Genomic DNA, 6,056 nt, shown 5'->3' on the forward strand with positions numbered 1-6,056 from the left:
CTCAGTCCAATGGTTGGGTGCGAACATTCACCTCTGTATTTATAAGGCTCTGGGAGGGCCTCTCAGGAGACAGCCATATCAGGCTCCTTTCAGCATGCACTTCTTGGCATCCACAATAGTGTCTGGGTTTGGTAACTGTATATGGGAAGAATCCCCAGGTGGGACAGTCTCTGGGTGGCCTTTCCTTCAGTCTCTGTTCTACACTTTATCTCCGTATTTGCTCCTATGAGTATTTTGTTCTCCTTCTAAGAAGGACCGAAGTACCCACACTTTGGTCTTCCTTCTTATTGAGCTTCCTGTGACCTGTGAATTGTATTCTGATTATTTGGAGCTTTTGGGCTAATATCCACTTACCAGTGAGTGCATACCATGGTGTGTTCTTTTGTGATTAGGTTACCTCACTCAGGATGATATTTTCTAGTTCTAGCCATTTGCCTAAGAATTTCACGAATTTATCATTTTTAATAGCTGAGTAGTACTCCAATATGTAAATGTATCACATTTTCTGTATCCATCCCTCTGTTGGAGGACTTTCCCTATCTATTCCCATACCATTTTTCCTATGCTGTTCAATAAGTGCATTGGGAAAAACACAGTGTTAAGGTCAGATAGAAGACACTGGAGGAGGAGTGGAGAATTTAGTTTGGGCTCACTCTTGGTCAAACTAATTCTTAATTGTTATGTTACTATGTTTGGGTCATTTTCTCAGTTTACATTGTCAATAGTGAGAGAGTATCACTTGTCTCATTCCCATGGCAAAATACCTGACAAAGAGGAGAGATCTTACCTGGAGTCTGAGTTCCAGGGTACAGTGCCCTAAGGTGGGAAGCCAAGGCAGGCCAAGGCAGGCAGAGCAGCGTGAGGCAGGCCGCTGGTCACACTGAAACCGCGCTGCTCACCTCGCTTCCTCTGTCATTCATTCAGTCATGGATCTCAGCTTAGGGATGCTCCGCTCACATTTGGGGTTCCTCTTTGATCCTCAGTTAATCAGATCTAAAAAAAAAATCCCTTGAAGGCACACACAGGGGTTTGTTTCCATGGGGACTGCAGATCATCAGCCATCTCAGTGATGCTAATGTCCACTTTGTTCGTGTGCTTTGGGGAAAGTCACCATTTATAAATTTCTGGACTTCCTTGTCTTGATCGTCATGCTTCCCAGAAATTTTAAATATGTCTGCTTATTCTTCAGTAGCCAGAGTACGGTGGCTACTTTCCTTTTCTTTGCAGGTTCCGCGTTTTTCCAGGATGTCTGAGTTTTTATGGTTTCAGCTATAACTAACATGTGGGAGAGTGTTCGCTGTGTTCTTAGAACAGGTGCGAGGGCAGATTTCTTTCCCAAAGTAGGACTTCACCTGATCACGTTACCACACTCCATGACACATTGTGCCTCAGACTCCTCAGAAGGGGCATACTTCTTATTGGGGGGCATAACTCCTCTAACAAATGAAGAAATCGAGCGGTTGTGGGATTCTTCTCACTACCATACAATTAAAAAGTAACCAAACCAACTTCGATTGAAACAACTTAGCTTTAGCTCCCCGACTCTGCCCACCACACTCTTGGGCATCTTTTCAGTATAACCAGTTCTTAGCGGTCACCAGTGACTTCTCTTCTTCTGCTGTGGATTTCGTTTTGTTTTTATTTTACCCTGAACTTGTCTTATTTATCTTATTTAATAGTTACCTTGTCTGCTTTTTGCCTCCTTGAGGATAGCTTTTATTTTCTTCCTAAAATTGTTTTGCAGCAAATGTATTTTTGGGGTAGTGTTTATCTCTGGGTTCCCGCTGTCTTGTTCTACTTTAGTATAGAAAAAAATTGTTAGTCGGAGAAAGGTGTTTACATGACCCAGATTACTGTTTTCTGTTTCTTCAACTTACCTTGAATTTACCTTAGGGAGTTTTGGGTTTCTGCTGAAGATGGGTCTTTGTGTCAGCCATCCAAGGTCATGTAAATTCATTTAAGACAGTGATAAAATGTAACCCTGTAGTTTTTGTTTCTTGCTTATTAATATGCTTCTGAGAAATCTGCATGTGTCTGCTGTGACTGATATCTAAACTCTTAATAATATATGTGTTTTTGAGGAGACTGATCCTGGCAGCAGCAATCTTTCTGTTCCCCTATTCTTCAGACCAGCAGACTCCAGCGACTTACAAACACTCTCCCATGGGACAACCAATACCCTGTGATTTCCAAAGAGATTATTATTATTATTATTATTATTATTATTATTATTATTATTATTATTACTACTACTACTACTACTACTACTTCTACTACTACTACTACTACTACTACTACTACTACTACTACTACTACTACTACTACTTCGTAGTATTACTTCAAACTCCATACTTTAACTGATCCTTTTCAAATGACGGAGGTTGACCTGTTCTGAAAATCAGCTTCTTCTCAGTAGATATTCTCAAGTTTCCATGAGTAAAACATTGATCTCCCTGAAAAACAGTCAGTTATTGACATCTCTTCAAAATGGTCATGGTCTTATTTTATTAGATGTGTCTAGTAACACCAGAGAATATTCCATTTGCTCATTTAAATGACTTTGCTTTTTGTGTTGTTTAGCTTAGAGAAGGGGATAAAACAACTAACTTACCCAGTGTCTTGATTAAGGTTTCCAACACTGTGAAGAGACATTTCAACCACAGGTTTCCAACACTGTGAAGAGACATTTCAACCACAGCAACTCTTACAAAGAAAAAATTTAACACTGGAACCTGTGGTCAGCAAACCACAGCCTCGGGCAGCCAATCTGAAGACGCCTTGAAATCTGGCCTGAAGCAAGAAGAGGTAGCTAGAATGAGTAAGTAACCACTCTGAGAAGTCTCCAGAGACTAAACAATTATAGAATCAGTCAGACTCTAAGAGATGAGCCAACCAATCAAGGTAAAAGGGCATAGACCCCGCCCTGGGGCTGGCTTACAGTTTCAGAGGTTGAGCCCATTATTGTTATGGCAGAAAGCATGGCAATGTACAGACAGAAATGTTGCTGGAGAAGGAACTGAGGATTCTACATCTGATACACAGGCAGCAGAAGGAGACTCTGTGTTACACTGGGCATAGGTTGAGCATAGGAGACCTCAAAGCACATTGCCACCAGGACACATTTCCTCCAACAAGGCTACACCCCCTAATAGTGCCACTTCCTGTGGGCCAAGCACTGAAACATACATGTGTCCATGAGGGCCATACCTATTCAAACTACCACACCCAGGCTTGTATGTTCTTACCCCCTGACCTCATGAACTTCATTAAATGATATTGTTGTCCTCTCTGAGGTTACACAGGTAGTTCTCCCAGTACAAACATTCAGTTTAGCCAAAGAAATGAGAAGGGGAAAACATTCTTGTTCTTCATTTTCTGAAACCCAGTTGGTTTTTATGTTTTGTTTGGTCCCTGTTTATTCTGCTGACAAACTGTCTTGACTAAAAATAATTTACAGTAATTATACCAACTGTGTGTGAACGCACGCTGCGGTGTGAGTGTATTAATCAGGGGAGTCAGTTCTTGCCTTCTAGTTCTTGCCACTCTTGTTTCTGCCACTGTGCTTGGCACTCCAGGCTGGCCAGGTGCTTCTCGGAGGATCCTCCTGTCTCTGTCCGCCATCTTGGCTCTGGAGTTCTGGGATTACAGATGCTTACTACCACATCTGACTTTTTATACCAGTTTCAGGGATCTGAACTCATAGTTGCTTGAGTTGCTTTTTCTTTTTCTTTCTTTCTTTTTCTTTTCCCACCATGCTATCTCCTGGGCCCCCCGTCACATTTTATTATTTTCATTTTTTGAGACATGGTCTCTCTCATTGACCTTGTCTAACTTCCTGTTTTTACTAGACCAGATGAATAGCAAACTTCCAGTACTCTACATTTCCAGAGCAACGGTTGCAGGCACATACCTCCAAACCTAACATTTACATGGGTGCTGGGGATACAAACTTAGGTTCTGATGCTTGCACAGCAACCATTTTACCCATGGAACCATCTCCTCAATGTCCTTAAGCTTTATTGTTCATATTTATGTTAGATTTAATTCACGGAGGATGAAAGCAAGTAAATTTAGACATGATTTTATTTTAATTTTTAAAGATGTATTTATTGTTATACGTAAGTACACTGTAGCTGTCTTCAGACACACCAGAGGAGGGTGTCAGATCTCATTACGGATGACTGTGAGCCACCATGTGGTTGCTGGGATTTGAACTCAGGACCTTCAGAAGAGCAGTCAGTGCTCTTAAGCCCTGAGCCATCCAGCCCCTGAAGATGCATTTCGATAGTGGACTATAGATTCACTGAGTCACCTAGAAATATCATTGATGCAAGGAGCATGAAAGGATTCTCAAGCAGATCAGTTAAGGATGGGATAAGGAAAAAGTAAAGGCAAAGGAGAAAAGAAGCTATGGAGAGCTGAGAGATAAAGAAAGAAGACACATCTCAGAACAGGGTGAAGGGAGTGATGGATTGCTCATTAAGAATGGTATCTGCCAGAGGCGGCTTCTATCTCAGCCTCAGCTGAGCTCAGTATATGAATCATTGCAGAGTCTGAAGCACATGGGCCTCACAGAAATTGATGAGTATCACAGCAAAGACAAGCATTGGAGAGGTTCAGAAAAACTTTAGTGGTCCAAATGGCAGGATCAAGATAGGTCTACTACATGGAATTAAGGAAGTCTTAGATTTGCAATGAACTGGAAGTAAGATTTTGTCTAAGGGGATTTGAATGTAACCTTGATGTGAAGCTAAAACCTACCTTGCCTATAGCAGTGAAATTTCTTTATGTAGAATTCCAGTACTGGCAACTTTGAAAATTCATAACTTCAGGAAATTACATATGTATATGTGTATGTATATGTATGCAGTGTGTGTGTGTGTGCGTGTGTGTGTGTGTGTGTGTGTGTGTGTGTGTGTGTATTAGCACTTCTGGATGCTGTTCATCCCTCTTGGGGGATGAGTGAAAATAGAAAATTTAAAATGTGCAAATCAGAAATTGAAGTAAAGCAAATGGCAGGGAACGTAAAAAATGTACATTCTATCTGAAAGTTTCAGCCAGTTGAGGGATGCTGTATTAACATAGAACTGAAGGAACATTTATCAGCACTTCTAGGATGTTTGCAAAGATGGTTGAACTACCTGTCTATGTGATTTGGAGAGGACCCTTGAGAAATAAAACATCTCCAAACGTCTAAATGTACTCTACTCATCTGAAGATTTGTTCACTGCTCGGAGACATGGACTTTGACCACTGGGACAAGTCCTCTCAAACTCTAAAATGTCAGAAAATCAACAAGAGTCATTACACGTAGCAGAATCCTCACAGGCCCTTCAACCCATGATGGCTCACCTTTGCTTTTATATTTATATTTGCTGGACTCTGTTCACCCAGATTTCTTCATATTCATCCTGACTAACATTAGTATTGTATACAATCTTAAATTTTGCTAGGCGCCAAAGACTTATCAGTTTCTAAAGAATTAGAAAGCCTTATATGATTTTTTTTCCTATCTACCTCTCTCTCCTCGTTCCTTGTCATGCTTGGACCACATTCACTTTCTTTCCTTTCATCAAAAGTGCTGCTGTTCTTTGAGGCCTTGGTAGTTGTTGCTTTTGAATGGAATATTTTGTATTTTCAGTTCTCCACATCACCAGCTGCTTTCCTTTATCTTAAACTCAAAAGACAACTTTCAAAGAAACCTCTGCAGACTGTCATGTGAGAAACAGCATACCCTCAGTCTCCAACTGCTTTCTGCATTTCTGTTATAATTATTTTCTTCATAGCAGTTACCAAATTATACAGTTTGTTGAACTTCTTTTTGTTCCATCCACTGAAATGTAAACTGTATGCTAGTAAGGTTCTATTCCATCAAGATTATGGTTGTCCCTCCAGCACGTGGCACAATGCCTAATTAGTCATAAATGCTCAGAAAATATTATTTAATAAGAAGTGAAAATAATGGGTTTCTTCCTGTTATGCTTTACTATGGACCGGGATTTCTCGCGGGGTCCCTGTTCCGCGGGACACGGGATTCTGGCCAGGTGGGCACGGGA

This window comes from Mastomys coucha, unplaced genomic scaffold (assembly GCF_008632895.1).
Source record: "Mastomys coucha isolate ucsf_1 unplaced genomic scaffold, UCSF_Mcou_1 pScaffold14, whole genome shotgun sequence".
Taxonomy (NCBI): domain Eukaryota; kingdom Metazoa; phylum Chordata; class Mammalia; order Rodentia; family Muridae; genus Mastomys; species Mastomys coucha.